This window comes from Aethalodelphis obliquidens, unplaced genomic scaffold, assembly GCF_003676395.1.
Source record: "Aethalodelphis obliquidens isolate GAN/ISIS:26980383/991018 unplaced genomic scaffold, ASM367639v1 scaffold40, whole genome shotgun sequence".
NCBI classification, from domain to species: Eukaryota; Metazoa; Chordata; class Mammalia; order Artiodactyla; family Delphinidae; genus Aethalodelphis; species Aethalodelphis obliquidens.
In genome coordinates this window covers 7,707,020-7,727,022 of record NW_020837984.1, presented here as the reverse complement: position 1 = coordinate 7,727,022, position 20,003 = coordinate 7,707,020, and the positions used below count along the sequence as shown (strand labels likewise).

Below are 20,003 nucleotides of genomic sequence, written 5' to 3'. Positions count from 1 at the left end.
CCGGCCCGGGCCCGCCCCCGCCCCCGCCCCACGGGCCAATCAGGCCCGGCACCGCCCCTTACGTCACCGCCCCGCCCGGCCCGCCGCCTCGCGCCCCAAGTTCGGGGCAAGCACAGCTCCAGTTTGTCGGGCGGTGGACGCGCGGGACCGGCGCAGGCTGGTGCTCCTCTTGGCATCCGGGGACCCTCCGGGCCCTCACCTGGAAAGCAAAGGCTTAAACTGGGGGAAGGGAACCCCGAGAACTAGACCGTCGGGGGAAAAGGGCGGCTTGAAGTTCAAAAGAACTATTTTCCAACTCCAGTCTAACCTTAATCCCTCTTGTCGCCCCTCCTGCAGTACATCTGATGTTGGGAAACTAAGCACATGGCCTGGTGAGGACTCCAGTGGCGTCTTCTGGTCGGAGTCAGTTTGTGACGGGTCCTAGACCGAACCCCGGCCGCCAAGTGCTTGGGCAGATGTGTCTCCGCAAAACCCAGGGTTTCACCATGGAAGATGGGGGTAGCTAGGGGGAACCGGAGCCAAAATGGGACTTGACCATTGCTCTCTGCCCATCCAGTAGCTGCCGCCACCTCTTAGGTGCCCAAATGACACCTACTTGACACTGCCACGCCATCTTCGGTTTTATGAAGCCTCCCAGAACATGGGGAGAGAGGTTTTAGTTCTCATTGTGGTGTCCTGTAGAGGGTTTCCTCGAGGTTCCAGGCGAGTCTCGGGAAGCCAGAAACGCAAGATGCCCAGACGCTCGGCCTCGAACCCGCGCCGCGGCCCAAGGGACAGGGCGGATACCTAGGTGCAGCCTTAATGGCTGAACTGTGACATACATTCCCACCGCAGGATGGGGGCTTGGCGCTAACCACACCCAGCCGCGGGAATTCCGGGGACCACGACGCACCCTCCTATCCCAGCGCCCCCGCCGGCTCGCCAGAGCACTGCATTCTTAGGTGAGTCCAAGTTGCTGTTGACACAGCTTTGAGGGCCCCAGGTAAGCCTCGCACGACCGGATGGAGAGGTTGCCCTGGCCTGAAAGGCCCAGTGCAGTGCAGTCAGCTCGTTTCCCTTGCGCTCCGCCAGGAGGTAAGCCTGGCCAGAGGCGCACTTGAAAGCTCCCCCGTCTCTTGGTATTTATCTCTACACGAAGAAAGCAAGCCCCTTTAGATAATCAGACTAAGGAATTAAGAACACCACACCCTCAATTATTTGCATTTTTCAGAAGGCTTTCTGAGGCGGAATTAGTTGAAAGAGAAGGAATTGCTAAAGTAGTCATTTCAGGCACCTTTGAGCTCAGCCTACTCAACTATGGGCACTTAATCCAAACTCAGAGGGAAAAGGAAGAGCAGGTGGATGCACTGCTGGATGCACTGAGCCACGTGGGTGCGGTCCTCTAGAAACGAATTCTGAGTCAGATCTGGGAAAGTTTTGATTTGCAGCCTTCAGTCCTTTTTGCTTTTATGTTGATCACATGATTCTCCTAAGACTGGGATGTAAAGTCCAAACAGTCAGATTTTTGTGTACTCATAGAAAAACATCTGGAAGATACAGACAGGCTGTTAACCACCATTACCCCAGATGTGGGATTGGGGTTTCAGAAGGAGGGGAGATGAGTTTTATACCCTTATTGACTTTGAGGGTTTTTTCCAGTTATATTAACTCTCATAATTTAGAAAACTAATGAAACAGATTTAAAGAAATAAAGATATTAGAAATTCTTTTAAGAACTCTTCAGAGTGTATAAATTAATAAACAAATGAAGCCTGAGTCTTTCATTCTGTGTCAAAATAATTAATCCTGAGTCCGTGTTCCTTGGTTTAAATAAAAATATCTCTGGCAGCTCTTCTGATCTTTAAACGCTGTGAGGGGACAAGACTGACATCTGAAGATTTTTTTCTGCCATCAGATCAGTATATTGTTTCTACACATATGCCTTCCCTTTAAATGCACTCGCACTAGCCACAGACATACTTTCAGGGACTGCCAGCCAAGGGGTTTTAGTAAAGGAACTGCTACAATGTCAGCTGGCAACCAACAAGGAAATTAAGCTGTATCCTCTGCAACTGCCAAAAGCTGCCCAGGCCCTGAAATTAAAAAATAAGGGCATTCTCTTCATAGTGCCATTAATTAATGCAGCTGGGAGTGTATCTGTAAATGTTACACTGTGTCTTTGGGGGAATTACTCAATGCTGAATTCCACTATTCTGCTAAATTACTCCATGCTAAATGCACATTTGGCTGCAGTCTCTGCTCTTGGTCCATCATGAGTAGGTAAAGATGTATTGTTCATTTATTTAACAAATATGTGTTGACCACCTACTAGGTGCATGGCACAGGGCTAGGCACTGAAGTGGTGAAGAGTGTGTAGCAGACACACTCTTCCCTCTTGGAGCTCACAGTTTAGCTGGAGAGAAAGGAACTTAGCAATTAAATGCACTATCAATTGTATAATTACAGTTGTGATATTGGCCAAAGGGAGTGCAAGGTAGAGGGACCATTTGTCTGGGGAGTCCAAGGGGAGGTGACATTGAGCTCTGAAGGGTGAGCAGGATTTACTCAGGCAAAGAGGAGAGGCGAGTGGAAAAGAGTTCCTGGCAGGTTCACACTACGAAGGGGGGTGTGGTTGAGGAGGATGTTGGAGAGGTAGGCAGAGACTAGATCATCCAGGGTGTACTGTACCATTTTCAGTAAGATCACCCTGATTGCAATGTGAAGAATGAATAGGGAAGGGGGAGGAGGGGGTGGAGGGACAGTTAGGAAGCTGCTGCTGTAATATAAGGGAAAGGGCTGTTTGTCTAAGCAGTTGAGCAAATGGAGAGAAGTAGATACCAACAAGACCTGGTGATTGTTTGGCTAGGGAGGAATCAAGGAGAAGTCCCAGGTCTCTGCTTCTTCAACCAGATGGATGGTGGTGCCGTTTTCTGAGTTGGGGGACCCTCAGGGAAAGAGGATTGAGAAAACCTTGCCAAGGTTCACATTTGGTCAAGGTGGGTTTGAGATGCCTGTAAGATGTCCAAGTGGAGATGCTGAGTAGATGTTTGGCTGTAGGGTCTGGTTCTCTGTGGAGAGGCTGGGGATGAAGTAGCTGGTGTAAAGGCAGCAATAAAGTCCCGAGAGTGAGATGGTGTCCTAGGAGAGTATAGAGTTCTATCAGAAGAGGGCCTAGGACTGAGCCTGATGAGCCCTTATCTAAAGGCTGGCCAGAGGCAAACTATCTGGCAGAGGTGAAGGAGCAGCCAGAAAGGCAGGAAAAAAACAAAACCTAGGAGTGGGGTCATGGAGCCAGGGAAAGGATATGTTGTAAAGAGGCAGTAGCCAACAACACTCAAAATGGCGGAGAGACCCAACGGTGGAGTGAAGGGATGAAAGATAAACTGGAGTGGATTGAAAAGTGCGTGAGAAGTGGAGAAATGGAGAAAGGTACTGACTACAGGCAAATCTTGAAAGGGTTGACTGTGAAGGGTCAGAGATAGAAATAGCTGGAAAAGAATGTTTTGTCACCAGTGGGTTTATCTTAGTTTATATTTATTAATTTTAGGGTGGAATAAATTGAATGTGTTTAAATGCCGATGGGGAAGACCTTATAGAGAAGAGGAAGAGAAAGGTACAGCAGGGGAAGGATAATGGACAATAAACGTGGTTCCTGTGACCATGGGAGAGGATGGAACCAGAATCTGGGTGGAAAGGCTGACCTCATGCAGGAGGCCACCTCCTCTATTATAACAGCCAGGGCGCAGTTGGAGGTCAACTGAACCAGGCAGGTTTGGTATGGGACGTTGAATCCCTCCACCTGATGCCTTCCTCTTACTCTGGGGAGGAGACTGGGAGTAGGGCAAGAGAGATGAGGGATTTGAAGAGAATGGAGAATGTTTGACACAGTCATTGCAGAAGGTGAGAAGGTTGAGATGACCAGAGGTACGGCAGGATGGCAAGGCAGCATGGCAACCCTCCTAAGGTTGGTGGCTTGCACTTGTAAGGTGCCCTTTGGTCCTCCTCTGTGATTTCCTCCAGCAGAGCTCAGCTGTCTCTGCTCTGGTCCAGGCTCAGATGAAGGAATTGCTGGGCAGAGGAGCAAATTCCTTTTGCCAAGGAATTGAGAACCTCGGCAAAAGTGGGGTTGATATGATGCATGATCAGAGAGAAAGGACAGAAGTCGGTGGGCTGGAAGGGTCAAAGGGGTCAAAGCTCAGTCATGCTGGAAGGAGAGGGGGTTGAGTCAGAGATTTTGGATGCTTAAGTTTGTGGTTCAGGAGGTGGAGAAATTTAGGACAATGACAAAGCCAGGTTGTGATGGGGGAGAGTAGAGGAGAAAGTCACTGGAGAATATAAGGTCAAGAGACTGAGAGGCAGGGTACTGGGTGGGTCATCTGTGTGGTTAGTGAAGCCATCCAGGAGCATGTGGGCAAGAATTGGGGTCAGGGTCATGGTGTGAAGGCCACGGCGCCAGGAGCTAAAGTCTTAAGAGAGTGAGGAAGAGGGAGTGACCAGGAGTTCAGAAGATAGGAACTCCCAGTAAGGGGAGGGCACTGTGGGCTGATGGCAGGATAGAGGATGCGTGAGGGAATGACACTGAAAGCAGAAACAAGTGGCCCAGTCGGTTTTGCCCCAGTTGTCTCTATGAAGCCTGACCCAGGAGCTCTGCAAGCCAGGGCCACATCCCCCTGACTAACTTCTCCTCCCCAAGATTCCCATCAGGGAGAAAGGCATGTGGAGGCCTCCCTTCCTCCTCTCCCTCTTTTCCACCGGGGGCTTTTTTGTCCACCAAATGAACCCCTACGGGGCACTGGCTGATTGGCAGTCAATCAGGAATCTCAGGCTTGTCTCACCTCTGCTACATACCTTCTGTCTTCCTCAGGTGGGTTGTTGACCCCTTCTGTCTCGGCTTCATTGTCTGTAAAATGAGGACGCGAAAATACACACCCCTCTCAGGGCAATTGTAAGGAATAGAGGAGATAACTTAAGTAAAAACACTTTCTAATCTGCAAAGCACTGTAGGAATGCGAGTGATTTACCTGTTCAGAAGCCCCTCATATACACCCACATCTCTCCCAGGAGCCCTTCCCAAAAGACTGTGAGTCCCTGCTCCAGAGGAAGCTGTAATCTTGCCCCGGAGACAGGACAAACACACACAAAACAATTAGAGAGGAATGCACAGCTGTGTCTGATTAAGTGCTAAATTGTAAGGTGCAGACAATAAGAGCTCTGAGCTCAGACAAGGGAACAATTAGCCAGAGTTGGAAAAGGCTGGGAGGCTTCCTGGAGAAGGTGGGGTGGAAGGGGCCCAGACTGATCACTTATCCTGAGGAGAATATTTGCAAATATGCCCATTCCTTTGTGGCTGCAAAGATGTCAGTCTGACATGGGTCTACGAAAAGTTTCCAGGTCAAGCGTTTTGTCTTGGTTTCCCTGCTTCTGTTGTCACTCCTATAGCCTTGCTCCCCTCTCAGTCACAGACCTGTGCTCCACCTAGCTGGTTGGGCAGCCTGGGCTACACAAATGGATCCTATGTGCTTTGCCCTGGCCTTTCATGTTTGGGTCTCTCATGTCACCACCCATTTCCTGGTGAAACAGAGGTTGATCTTCAGCAAGTTTCCTGTGCCCTGTTTGGTGCCAGCACACACCTGGTATTTTTGCCCAGCCAGACTGTGGGCTTTTGAGCAAGGAGTCCTGGATGCCCCTCCTTCTGCCATCTGCCTCATGGCACCTGGTCAGCCTAGGGCACCTGCATGTCCATAGAACAAAAGCCCTGAGCCAGTTCCCACACCTGCCTCCTTTGCTTTTTACTGCCTTTGCCTCATTGTCCAGAAGCACCCAGCAACCTGCCATTCAGATACAGGCCCCACAGAGCTGCCCCCCGAGAGCCCAAGACCTGCAATGCCAGAGCTGACTTCCACCTCCTTTGTTATATTGAAGCCAACTCCTGCAGCCCTCTGGACACTGTTCAGAATGAGGGCCTTCCTCCTCAGTGGCTAGCCCCCATGGCCTGGTTGGTGCCTCTGCCCTGGACTTCCCTCCTCCCTTTACCACAGGCCTGGAAAAGATCCCAGCATGCCACAGAGCCAAGTGCACATGGGTAGCATCAGAAGCAAAAATCCCCAAATCTTATATATGCTGTGGACGAAGGTTTCTTCAAAAGGATAGCAGTGATTGGCTAGTCTGTTAATCAGTTCCAGTTGGGGCCATGAAAACAATAGCCACCTTCTTTCAATAGCTAAAATATTAATTTCTGATGGAAAGGGTGAAATTCTTAGAATTCTAGTCCAAATCCCTTGGAACTTACAACTGAGAAAAAGAAGGCCCCAAAAGTAGTTTTCTGGAGGCCAAACACCTGAAACTAGAGATAATATCTTAAATGTTGACAATTAAGTCACATGTTAAAAATCACCTGACTCCTAAAGCAGACCCTTTCTCCCAAGGTTACTTTGACTTTGCAACAGCAGAAAAACATAAAACCTCATTATCAGATGCAGATGCTAGAAACCAATGTCATGATTCCCAGGGGATTTGTTCCATAGCCCACAGAGTCCTGATGCAGGAAAAACTCAGAATTCCCAGGTGAGTAAAGTCTAGCTTGTTCATGCCATTGTAGTGATGTATAAGGTCAGCAATTTGAAGGGGCACAAGAGTCATCTCTATTAGGGGCATCATGTTGTTTAGGGAATGGAACTCTTGTTAAAGAGAAATGCAAAATCATATTCTCAATTATTATCAAACTCCAAAATTACATTCAAGAGGAGAGGCCCATAATTGCAGCATCAAGCATGAGACAGTGCCATTAATACGATTATCAGGGCATAAGCCTATTAGAGAACTTAATGCCTCTTTGCTGGCATCATCCTTTGTAAAGCTTCCCCGGGTCTGGAAGCTCTCTCAGTTGTAAACACAATTGTTACACAACAGTAATTTCCAAGGGTCATAACAAAGATCTGCTGGCCTTTACCAAAAGTCAAAGTTGCCTGGCTAAGAAGAATAGAGAACATTTCTGAAAATGAAAACTCACCTGCTAACTCTAGTGGGAGTTATTGAGAAAGGAAATACATCTAGCCCTGAGTCCTCTCCAGCCCTGCAGCAATTCAGTCATGGGTGTACCTGTCACCTGGAGATATGCATGTGCCACCTTAAATGGACATAGGAGCTTAAATTTGGGCTGCTGCTGGTAAAAAATCATGGTATGGAAGCCAACAAACCCAGGTTCAAATCCTACTTTCAGATCAAGCCCTGTGTGTCCTCATGGGTATAGTAACACCTCTCTCAAAGCGTTTCCAGGAAGGGAAATTAAGTCACTTATGACCAAGTGCCTGCAGACACTTTGTACTTAATAACTGTTTGTTTCTCCCTTGGCCTTGGCAGTGAGACCAAGTCCTCACCAGGACGAAGTTCAGGTAGTATCTTGGCATAGAATCCTGGGGATTATCAATCTTTGTCCTGGGAGCCCATAGGAGAAATTACTGTCTGTCTTCACTCCAAAAAGTTCAGACATCATCAATCATTATCACCATGTAGAATGGAGAGATCAATTGGCTGTCCCTGAAAGGAGCCACCTGATTTGTCTTTAGGAATCAGTGACTTATGAAGCTCATGTGGCAAATTGTCTCACAGTAAAACCACCACCAGGAGGGGCAGGGCCTCCTCCTTAAACATGACAGAGAAATCTGAGAGCAATGGACCCCATGGATAGTCTTAAAAGGGAAGCAGGCTACATGTAACAATGTGGGTGAATCTCAAAACCACATCTTTCATGTTGAATGAAAGAATTCATACACCAAAGAATATATATGACGTTCAAGAAGACATGAAAACTAATCTATGGTGGTAGAAATCAGAACACTAGTTGCCTTGGAGATGAGGAGAGAATTAACTGGAAAGAGGCTTGAAGGAACTTTCTGAGATGAGAGAAATGTTCCATCTGTTGACTGGAATGATGATTTCATGGGAGCATACCACTGTCAAAACTCATCACACTGAACACTTTGCATTTGTGAATTTTATTGGTTATAAATTAGACCTCAACTAGCAAAACAAAACAAAAAGGGCAGCAGCAGTGTTTAGGCAGAGGGGAGTACAGGCAAGTGAGAGAAAGAAGAGGGCTCCCCACCATCAGTCCCACTACGGTGCTGGGCAATTTCTCCAGCACCAAACTCTGGGGAAGCTATGAACTGACTTGTCAAAATAAACTACGGAGAGGATGCACTTTTCTAAAAATGAATACCCTATTCTGGGCCAAACATTAGGTTCAAGCCCTTATTCCTCTACAATTTGAAAACCTTTCCGTCACCATTTCCTTCTTGTCTCATCTAAAGCCATCCGAGAATGTGGTTTTCTAGAATCAGCCTCCTTTAGAAGTCACCCTCCCTCCACCCCCAGCTGCACATGCACATTATTGCATAACGTTAACTCTATAAACTCCATGCCCATAATGCCATAGAAGAAGGAAACAGAGTTTAATTGATCAACAAAAGTCAAATTAATGATCATCAGAAGTCAGAAAAAAGAGAGTTTGGGTCATCAAGAAACTTCCAAGAGAAAGAATCCTGACAAACAAACATTTCAAAAAGCAGAGGCCCCCAAAAGGTGGGAAAATGGAATGGGCAGTTGGAACCGGAACAAAACTCACAGATTGTAGAGCCAACTCCATCATCAAGTCCTTGTGTGACAAATCCCTAGTGTGATGTCAAAGGGGATTTATCGCAGATGACAAAAAGATCATAAGCAGGGTGGCTTCTGCTTCAGTTTGATTTCTCTGCTGTTCTCTTGGCTCTACCTTCTTCCCAGCTCTGTTCCTTTCTAAAAGCATCTCATTCAGATAGAAAAGGGTCTCTTCTTCCCCTTGTCTCTTTTTATGATTCAGGAAAATTTTCCTATGAGATTCCCCTTTGCAACACATTTGCTGGGATGGAGTCACATGACCCTTCCTAAGCCAATCACTGGCTAAGTCAATGGAACCACCTTGACTAGTTTAGACTAATTAAGGTTTACTCCTGAATCTTCACATGAAGAAGGTATGGACCCCAAAACACAGTGCTACCAGCCAGGACAAAGGGGGTGTTACAGGTAGGGTTTCCCTGGCCCTGCGTGTAGGAAGTTTATTGGGGAGTACTCTCAGCATCAACACCTGAAAGAAGTGAAGTAAGCCGGAGTGGACAAAGGGAGAAGTTGAGCTGCAATGAAATCACAGTAAAAACCTTAGCTGATCTTTCAGGGAGCTCTGGTGCTGGGCTGGCTCAGAGTTGTCCCAAATTGAGGTGAGAGAGCTAGGTCTTTTTACTCCTGTATCAATCAGACATTAGATGTGGGCTGCCCCTGGGAAGGGAGCATTACCTGGGGCAAGGCGGCTCTTTTCGGCTGAGGAAAAATCTCAGAGAGGGACTCAGCTGATGACTGCGGCTGTCAACCTTCCCAGGAGATGGGGAAATGAGTGCTTCAGTCTTGGAGGGGGGATCTGGGTGGCTCAACATGTCATCCACTGTAGGAGTGATGGATGTTGCATGGGCAATCCCTCAGATCTCCTAGAAACCAACTAGGAGTCCACGCTCATGTCTAGAGAAAGCATTATATGTCAGCCTTTACCGGAACCATCTCTGGAACCCAATTACCTCATTACCCTTCCACTTCCTTAGGAAGAGATGACAGGAGAGCCTCCAAGTGTCAGCTACCATCCTGGCTTTTAAAAGTGGGACAGCTGGGAGATGGCTATGTGGACTGAGTTTGGGTGGGACCCAAACCCTCAGACTTAAGAAACGTGATGCCCACAAGAATGAAAATCCACAGGAACAGTCTTGAACAAGCCAGGAGCCTGCTAAGCTCTGGCATCTGCTGAACTTCCCAAATTACACACATTAAGCTGTTCAGTTCCACATTTCTATAGTGTGCTTCCTGCCAAGCTTCCTAGCACAGTCTACACAATGGGAAAATCAAAACGAGCAGTTAGACCAATTACGGATACGACAGGTCAAACAAATAAGCCTTTATCTAGGACTTAAGCAGACACAGTCAACAAGGGTCTAATCCAAAAATTGAGATTTGGACAAAGAAAGGCTTTATAAAACAAAAAGGGGGGGGTGGGGTGGGAGTAGAGATATTTGCATGAATTTTTTCTCTGTCTCACTGAAAATACTAAAATAACATTTTATCCAGCCTCTCCATGCTGCCCTGTCCCCCCACCCCTAGCCTCTTGAACATTCTCTAGGTCTGTTACTAATCAGGCTGTAGAGCCAACTCACAGAGAAGTGTTAAGCTAGGGTATGAAAACAGTTGTCATTGAAAGAGCTGGATAGTTTACTTTGTTAATTGTTACGTATCTAGTTGAATGCCCAAGAATTAAAGCTATACACAGGAGTGTTTGTGTGTATATTCAGGAAGTACAGAGACTATGTGTTACAGAAACCCCAAGCATTTCAGCTAAGTGAGAAATTCTAGGTAGAGTAAGGGACTTGAATCTAATAATGCCATTGTTGTAGTCAGAAGCCAGATACGATAGGACTTTATTATCTTATTATTACTTTTAACAAGAAAAACTGTTTACAAGTTTCTGGTCACTCTCATTCCAGCAGGAGAGACCTCAAGTCTTGTGGATACTCATTGTTCTGTGGAAAGGGAAATGCAGAGAAGTTTTTGTTATCCTTTTTCCCCCTCTGGACTAACAAAGGCCACGCCTCTTCATACAGGTCCATAATCTCTGCAATTCTGAAGTCCATAAGTCTCTGGAAAATGAAAACTTTTTTTCATAGTGGCACTATAACTAACTTGGTTATTTTGGCAGTAAACCCTGATTGGAATTTATGGGGGGGTAGTTATAGTTTTCATTTATCCCATATTTCACTATAAATATGTTAATGTGTTTGATCACAGGTGCTGCTCCAGGCATATTAATATATCTGAATGAAGATATATATTTCAGGGAATTATCAGCATATAGATGGTATCTGAAGTCATGGGAATGGTTGACATGGTCCAGGGAATGAAAAGAGACTGAGAAGAGAAGAGGGCCGAGGACCAAATTTAGTGAATGGGCCTGAGGGAGGATCAGAAAGCCAGGAAGAAGTGAGAGAGGAAATGGAATCAGCTCTTTTGCCCTTTTTTTAATCCATTTCTGTTTCCCTCAAACTTTAAAAACTTAATTACAGATGTGAGATTACTAGGCAATAGTTAACCTAACCCCTGTAGCTTGTGCCCCATGCTTCACTAATTGGATAGCTTTTGCAAGTCCCTGATCACACAATGCCTGGCTTAACATGTAGATTCTTTTCTTAAATTAAAGAAGTAGAAATGAACAATAAGTAATTAATGGATGACTAGATCTTTTCCCCAGCTTCCCCTTCGGTAATCCTGCGAGCCAAGTGTGTGAACAAGATAGCATCTAAAGAAAGATCACAAGGAGTCAGGAAGTCTGCACCCGGTGAAAGATGACGAAGACAGTGACCCCCTCCCCAAATGATTAAGTGAGACTAGCTTCCCTTTTTTCCCTTTAAAAACTTTCATGGCCAAGCAGAATCTTGAGAGTTGGTTCTGGGTCATGAGTCCGCCTTCTCCGTAGGTTGCCAGCCTCCTGAATAAACCATCTTTCCTTTTCCAACCAACACTCTTCTCTTGAGTATTGGCTTTTGAGCAGCCAGCAGCCGCACCTGCGTTCAGTAACAGAAGGTGGAAAACAGGGTGTGGAGATGCAGCAGCCCAGGGAAGAGAAGGTTTCAGCGTGACAGATGGTTATCAGTGTTGGCTGCATGGAAGTCAGTGGAGGACCAGAAGGTAGCAAGGGGGTTTGCAGCCTTAGAGGTCTTGTCTCCTAGGAGGCTAAGAACACATCCTAAACGTATTTTATGTTTTTAAGAGTGCTGAACTCTGCTTTGTTTATTGTAGGTGCACATTAAAGACTTGTTAATTAATTGAATGTGTCAATTAAAGCCCTTGATCAGAGGGGCAAACCTGCTTTTGTGAGGTCTCATTTGGGATAAAAGGCTGGGAACACAACAGAAAGAGCATAGAGAAAGAGAATGGAAATGACTAAGAAGTGAGATGAGTTTGCTCACTGACATGAAGAGCTGGAAAGGAGAACATTTCGCTCCTTACTACATGGAAGAGCGGTGGGGCTGGGTAGCAGGAAACAGTAAAATTGGTAGGTCTTTGAAATGAAAGGAGTGAGAACCATGGTGGAAAGAGAAAGTAGATTAACCAAATAAACGTTTATTCTTAAACTATGGGTCAGGGCAATTTATAGAACCTTAGCGATAACCAAATCAACTATTATTTTACAAATGATAAACACTCAGAGAGGCTGAGAGACTCTCTTAAGGAAATAGCTAGTTACCCGCAAAGCCTGGATTCAAACTGAGGGCTCAGCCCCAGTCCAGTGCTAATTCCACTATAAACATAAAATCTCACCTCTGGGCCCCTCTTTCCATTTCCTGCCTGTCTTCCCACACTTTTACTAGTAAAAATCTGGGTAAAATGAACATCTGGGCAGCTACGATCATCTGCATAAAATCACAGGCACTGGGGCTAAAGCACTCTCAATGGGCAACAGGTACCATGATGGATTCAAAGGCCAGAGATGGAGGGATTTACTCATCTGCCTCTTCCAGAAAACTCTGGGAGGGAAGAGCCAAGCATGGCTTCAGAAATTCACCCTGGAAAATCATTCTTTAAATGTATTGGGTGTGTAGAAGAGTTTATTCTCTTTTCCAAATGGTATTTATTACTTTCATAATCAGAAAACATTCATTAAAAAAAAACAACTTTTTTTAAAATGAGAGAGTAGGCAGTGGGGAGAAAGAGTTAGGGTGAAACAGGCTTTTTGCCAGTGTGACCAGCAACCTCTTAGAATCAGGTTGTGCCAGATGAAAACCAGGCAAGGCTCAAGGGAAACCAATTTTACTTTCCTTTCCCTCTTTTTCTCTTCTGGTTTGGTTTGTAAGGTGAACTGTTGTGCAAGTCAGCAACTTGCATAGGGAAGACTATGAATGTATTTTCTTGACTTGGTGAGATAGGAGATCAGTTAAAGGGGGGAAAGGGAAAGAAAATGGACACTGGTGAGTGGGAGAAGCTGTGACTTTGGGGGAACCATTTCAGTGAAATACTATGTGAATGTCTGTTATAAGCAAGACCGGGGAGGATGAAACATGGTCCTTGCCCTCAAAACGTGTGACTGTTTACTGCTCTGTCCTTCAACCACCAGCACTGCCAGTACCTGATGGGCAAAAGGGGTTCAATCAACACCCCCTGAATGAAAGAATCAGATGTCCACTCATGAAAAGATGCAGCACATCCTTTTAGGTAGAAAAAAAACAAATCCCATACCATTTTCCTTGACTTTTTTGGATCCACCAGTCCCAACAGGTACCCTCTCTTTCAAGATGTCAGGAAAACCAGGCCTCAGGGTACTGATGGGCCAACATTTCTCTTCTCTTGGAATTCAACACTGCCTGGCTGGCCATTAATTTTGCCAGCTGCCCCTCAGAGTCACAGATATTGGGAGAAGACCCAGACCTTAGCAGAGTCTGCTCCAAGACTGCCAAGTCCTCATGTCTAAGGTCAAACATGCCATTCTGTCCCTAAGGAAACCCCAGAGACAGTTTCTCACCATTTAGTGGCAAGATCCAGGCTTGGCTGATGTACTATGATATTGGGGTCTAAAAGCTATTCTTATTTTGCTTCCAAAAGTCACTTTTGGATGCCAGAAAGGGAAGTTTTAACCTCTAAAGCCTGGAACACAACATTCCAAAACAGCTGGAAAGGCCTTGGAAACTTCTCAGATGAAGTTAATTAAAACCTTCCTCTGCCCCAAGGGTCAAATCCTGTGTTCATGGATAACTCTCAAGTTGTTGTCTAGCTTAATCTCCAGATAAGCAGGTCTCCCAAGGACTTGAGAGTTTGGTCTGGAAAGCTGTGTCCTGCAGAACAGGCCAGCTGTTCCTGCAAGGAGAACAGTTGTTTTCTGCCTCAGAGATTCTAGGCCAGAAATGTAAGGAGAGCCCACAGACGTTTCTGCTAGCAGCTTTTACTATGGTTCATACCCCCATTTTTCAGCCAAAGGAATTCTACTCCTCGAATCCACCCAGGAAGAAAACACCTCCATGATACATAGCTTTGAGTCCTATGCTTATCATCAGAAAGGCCAACTTCGCTCTGGGAAGAATCGATGGTGTCAGTCTCTCTGCACAATGTCAATAACTTGTATCACTGAAACGAAATAAGAGGGTTACCATAGCAGGAAGGCAGTGCCTCACTTGCTCTCCTGCTAATGTGAGACACTCCTTAGTGCAAGGATCTGAGCCTAGCCCTGGCTTGGCCACACACAGCTGGGAGGCATTTCAGGAGAAAGGGAGCCATTGTTCCCAACAGGATGCATGCTTTGCCAGCATGTCTCTTCATCAGCCTAACACAGGTCATCTTCTCTGCCTGTGGATCAGCAAAGTCCTTCTCAACAAATGTCAAATGTCTTTGTGTGTTAAAAGATCCCCAAGAACGGATGTGGTTGAGGTATCCAATTGTAACTTAAGGGTTATTTGCCCAGTCTGATTCAGTAAATATTGACTAAGTGGCTGACTTAAAAGAAACAATGCCTTTGCTACTGGAAAACCAATGTAAGACCAGGTCCCTGACCTCTGACCTCCAGGAGCTTATCGTGTGGTAGTAAGGGGCCCTGGGCCACAGTCAGCTGTGGGCTCTGCCACACCCAATGTCTCCTACAAAGGGGGATCCTCCCTTATCCAGAGCCCCCTGCTCAGAGAAATAGCACCAAGCTGTTCTATGTCCAGGAATGGCCACTAATTGTCCAGGACCAGGGGCCTACCCCACATGCCACCCCCAATAGGAAATGTAGTGGCCTTGAGTGGACTGGCATGGAAAAATGGCAAAACCTATGGGAGCTGGGTATATGTGGAGGAAGCAGAGCGCATATGCTTAGGTAGAAGCTGGGTCCTTAAAGGCCATGCCCTGGAGTGAAGAGCCTTTGACTTGGCTTTACCACTGTTCCTGCCTTTCCTAATGTCCAACTGTTTTCTTTTTTCTGGGCTCCTCTGTGTATGTAGCTTTCATGCCTTAGCACACACACCTACACATACACACCCCCATTGCCACCACTACTTATAGTAACAAGAGAAATTCTATTCCTGACCAAGAGGGAAGAGGAGTAAGAGAAGTCATGCGATCACCATGCTAGGAGGTGGAGGGCTTGTGTGATCTTAAACCTTCAGTCGAGCTGTAGTTTGGCCTCACCCAGCTGACACAGCCACAGGGATTGTAAGCTCCAGGAGGGCTGCCTTATTTGCTGCTGTATCTCCTGGCACAGTGCCTGCACAGTTGGTGATCAGTAATGCTGGCTGAATGAATGACTGAATAGACTGGGAACCAGAGAGATTAACGGAGGTTTAGCATTGGCTGTCTTTCGTGTGTCACAATCTCTCTCCCCGATGCTCCATGCCTGGGAGGCTCACCTACACTGACTACGTTCAAAGGCTTCCTTATCCCCTGACTTCCAGTGGGGTTCAGCCAAATGGGGAACCCTAGCCAGAGATCAGAGACAAGGAGGCAAGTGGTACCAGGGTATACATGCCCCCATGAAGGCTACATTCTTACAAGGAGGCCCCCTCCGTACTACCCCTCTGCCTCCCAATTCTCTCACTTCTTCAGGCCTTAGACATATAATGACTCCCAATCCAATGTTACCTGCCCAAGAAAACATCAATCCTTTATGGTTCCCCCACCAACCCTTGTAAATAATGCCTTTATTAAATGTTCCTCAAAGCACACAGTTTGAATGTAGCATCTGTTTCCTGCTGAGACCGCAAATAACAGAGGTTCCAAAAATCAAGTGTATATGCTTTTTGCTATCTGGTTTTCTCCATGTTCTAGTACATTCTGCTCAGCTCTATCAGCAAGCACTCATTGCTTCACAGAGGCAAGCTGGTTGGGAGGGTATTTGCCCAAACTGGACCAGTTTGAGGTGAGGGGGTGGGTGGCAGAAGGGAAGCAACAGAGTGTCCTGCCTCAATGCTAATAATAAATATACTGCATAAACAGTGAGGAAGACACCTAATTTGGTTCCTACCTTCCCAGCATGAAGTTAGGGTCAGACCTCCCATTCAGGAAGAAAGTTTTCCTTCTCTGATAAAATTAGTTTCTTTAGCTAAAAATTCTTTTTTTGAGTTATGTTTTATTGTACAACCACAAAATAATAATCAAAAAGGTTCTTTTGGTAAGAAGGCCATTGCTCTGCTCTAACCACACATTTAATTTACCCAAATTAATGCAGCAGAAGTTGAGTGGGGGTGGAATCTTCTTTTCTATGTCATTTATGTCTTTTTAATATTGATAAGCTCTCAAAAAGCAAGAGTTACTAAGCATATCAAGCTGTGCTCTTCCTTCAGCCTTTAGTGTGGAGTTAGGGAGAGTGGGTGGAAGCAGTAGGGATATTTTATTTTTATGGTAATTTAACCTCTCTGAACATACTAATAGGGAAAAGTACATTTTAAATTTTCTGAAAAGGAGATTAAAATGGTCTCAAGTGATCTGAAGCTTTCTCTCGCCTCTAAAAAAAATCTTTCCACAGCTCTCTGGTGCATATTATCTTGTCAACTTGGGAACTACTATTAATGCAGGTTTCCCACCAGGCAGATTCAACAGCAGTCTAAGATAGAAATGCCTGATTTCCTACCTAAGACTCAAATGGAAAAACACAGCATCTGAATTTACTTGTTCTGTTTTTTTTTCCCTCCCCCTCACTCCTTTTAAAAAAGGACTGGTTTCTTCAGTTCTCAGCCTTTTGGCAGCAGCCATTTAAAAGAAAGAATCACACGGTAATTATTAATTTTGCATGGGATCAACTCTGGCCTCAGCTTTCATCTGAGATGCAGTTACATGAAAAACAGACTGCGTTAATTTCATCCCCTCTGGGGTTGCTTGGCAACAAGGCCTTGTTCCATATCATCTTTTATTCTTGGCCCAGAGTGATCTCTTTGGGGCGTTGCTCATGCTAAGGCAATCATCATCCTGTTGCTGTCCCTTCTGAATGTGTCCCTATGGTCCTGATGGCACAGGGGGTTGGTGGCTTTGCTCCAGTCATACTAGCTGGGGTCTGTAAAAGCTCTGAGCTTGTCAGCACAGAGAATGAACTATGCTTGGAGAATTGGGGATTTAAACAATAGAGGTTAGACAGGAAAGAGAGTGAGGAAGCATGAGCTATGTCTAAAGCGATGCTGGAGGACGGTGGGGCAGAGATGGGGTAAATACTAATGGGATAAATACCGAAGTCTTTTTTTTTTAAATATTTATTTATTTACTTTTGGCTGCGTTGGGTCTTTGTTGCTGCGCGCGGGCTTTCTCTAGTTGTGGCGAGTGGGGGCTACTCTTCGCTGCGGTGAGAGGGCTTATCATTATGGTGGCTTCTCTTGTTGCAGAGCACCGGCTCTAGATGAGCGGGCTTCAGTAGTTGTGGCACGTGGACTCAGTAGTTGTGGCACATGGGCTTGGTTGCTCCACGGCATGTGGGATCTTCCTGGACCAGGGCTCGAACCCATGTCCCCTGCATTGGCAGGCGGATTCTTAACCACTGCGCCACGAGGGAAGTCCCTCAAGTCTTTTTTAAATTTAAAAAAAAAAAAAAAAAAGCATTACTATGTTCTGGTTGGGAAATCTTTCTAAGCTCTATTGTCAAATGATGAATGTGAGGTCCAGAACAGTTTTTTGGGTGGGAAAGAGAAGAAGGGGAGGTATAAAAATATTTTGTTTATTTTTGCATAAAGAAAAATATATGGATGGGCATTCCCTGGTGGCCGAGTGGTTGGAACTCCACGCTTTCACTGCTGAGGGCCTGGGTTCAATCCCTGATAGGGGAACTAAGACCCAACAAGCTGCATGGTGCAGCCAAAAAAACCCGGATGATTACGAGTGTTTGTGAGGGGAGAGAATGATGAGGTAGAAGGGCGGAGGCGAAAACAAGAGTTTTCACCTGTGTACCTCTTTATATTGTTTTGCTTTATAAACTAAAATAATGTTACTTAGTCCAAAAAAAATTTTTTTAATAAATATTAAAAAGTGTTAGCAATTCAGTGCAAGCTGTTAATGTTTGGAAGAGTTGGGAAAGTTGGGTGAAGAGTATTCGCAGTTCTTTGTACTATTTTTGCAACTTTCTGGTAAGTCTGGAATTATTTCAAAATTAAACTTAAAAGAAATTTTAAACAATATTAGCAACTCCAACGAATTTTCTAGCCTTTCCTTCCTGTTCAAACATCATTCTTGCTATCCTTCAGAGGCAGTCAATCTGCAATATATTGAACATTCTGAGTGACTTGGTAGGAGATGGGGATATCTTTGAGCATTTGAGCTGCAGAGAAGAGACCTCAGCTAGGAACATTAGCCTTAATCAGAGTGTGGTTCCATCCCTGTCCCAAATGGCTTTAGCTGTGGTCCCTAAAAATCTCAGAAATCTCAACCTCCTTAGGGACTGGTCTCTCTGAGTATGGAACTCCCATGATGAAAGCATCACTCTTCAATTCATGTAAGCCCTCAATTGTGCCTTCATGGCTTCACTGGACATCCTTCAGTATTTTTTCCTCTCTGCAGCCATCTCCTCATCTTTCAAATCACTCTGTATCTATCTTTCTCCACTAGACTAAGCTCCTTGAGGGTATGTGCAATGACTGAGCCATCACTACACACAGCTCCCCTGGCATAGCATAAGTACATACTTTTTTTAATGTTTTTATTTAAAATAAAAACTTGAAATAATTATAGATTCACATGAAGTTGCAAAAGAATATAAAGAGAAGCTATAAATGCCTATATTTAAAAAGAAAGAAAAATCTTAAATCAATAACCTAACTTTTCACCTGAAGTAACTAGAAAAAGAAGAGCAAACTAGAACCAAAGCAAGTAAAGGAAGGGAGGAAAAAAAGATTAGAAAGGAAATAAATGAAATAGAGACTAGAAAAACAATAGAGAAAATCAATAAAACCAAAAGTTGGTTCTTTGTAAAGATCAACAAAATTGACAAACTTTTAGCTAGATTGAAAAAGATAAAAGGAGAAAAGACTCAAATGAGTAAAATCAGCAACGAAAGACAGAACATGACTATCAACCTTACAAAAATAAAAAGGGCTATGGGGAAAACTATGAATAATTATATGCCAACAAATTAGAAAACAGAGATGAAACAGACAAATTCCTGGAAAGACAAAAGCTACTAAAACTGAGTCCATAAGAAATAGAAAATCGAAACCACGATAAGATATCACTTTACACCCACTTCTATGGCAATAATCAAAAAGACAGACAGGGCTTCCCTGGTGGCGCAGTGGTTGAGAATCCACCTGCCAGTGCAGGTGACACGGGTTCGGGCCCTAGTCTGGGAAGATCCCACGTGCCACAGAGTGCTGTGCCTGTGCGCCACAGCTACTGGGGCTGCGCTCAGGAGCCCACGAGCCATGACTGCCAAGCCCGTGTGCCACAACTGCTGAGGCCCATGTGCCTGGAGCCTGTGCTCCACAACAGGAGAGGCCACCGCAGTGAGAGGCCTGTGCACTGCGGCGAGGGGTGGCCCCTACTGGCCACAACCAGATAAGAGCCCGTGCGCAGAAGCAAAGACCCAACGCAGCCAAAAATAAAATAAAATAAATAAATTTTAAAAAAAAGACAGGGACTTCCCTGGCAGTCCAGTGGTTGAGGCTTCGACTTCCAATGCAGGGGTTGTGGGTTCGATCCCTTGGTCAGGGGGCTGGGATCCCACATGCCTCCCGGCTAAAACCCAAAAAACCAGAAGGTAGGACAGAAGCAATATTGTAACATTCAATGAAGACTTTAAAAATGATGCACATCAAAAAAATTTCAAAAAAAAAAAAAAAGACAGACAATAACGTGTTAGTGAGGATGTGGAGAAATTGGAACTTTCATACACTGATGGCGGGAATGTAAAATGGCACAGCATCTTGGAAAACTGTTTCAGTTCCTCAAAAAATTAAACATAGAGTTACCACATGGCCCCAAAATTCCGCTTGTAGGTATGTCCCCAAGAAAATTGAAAA

At 45.3% G+C, this 20,003-nt stretch overlaps 1 long non-coding RNA gene across 1 annotated transcript in view; it reads right to left on the bottom strand.

Moving 5' to 3' along the window:
- Positions 1-1,426: 1,426 nt before the first annotated feature.
- The window catches only part of LOC113633561 (uncharacterized), a 59,027-nt gene continuing 40,450 nt past the window's right edge, over positions 1,427-20,003 (bottom strand). Inside the window, exon 3 of the long non-coding RNA XR_003438246.1 lies at positions 1,427-14,163. This is a non-coding gene — a long non-coding RNA (uncharacterized LOC113633561). The remainder of the gene's footprint in view (positions 14,164-20,003) is intronic.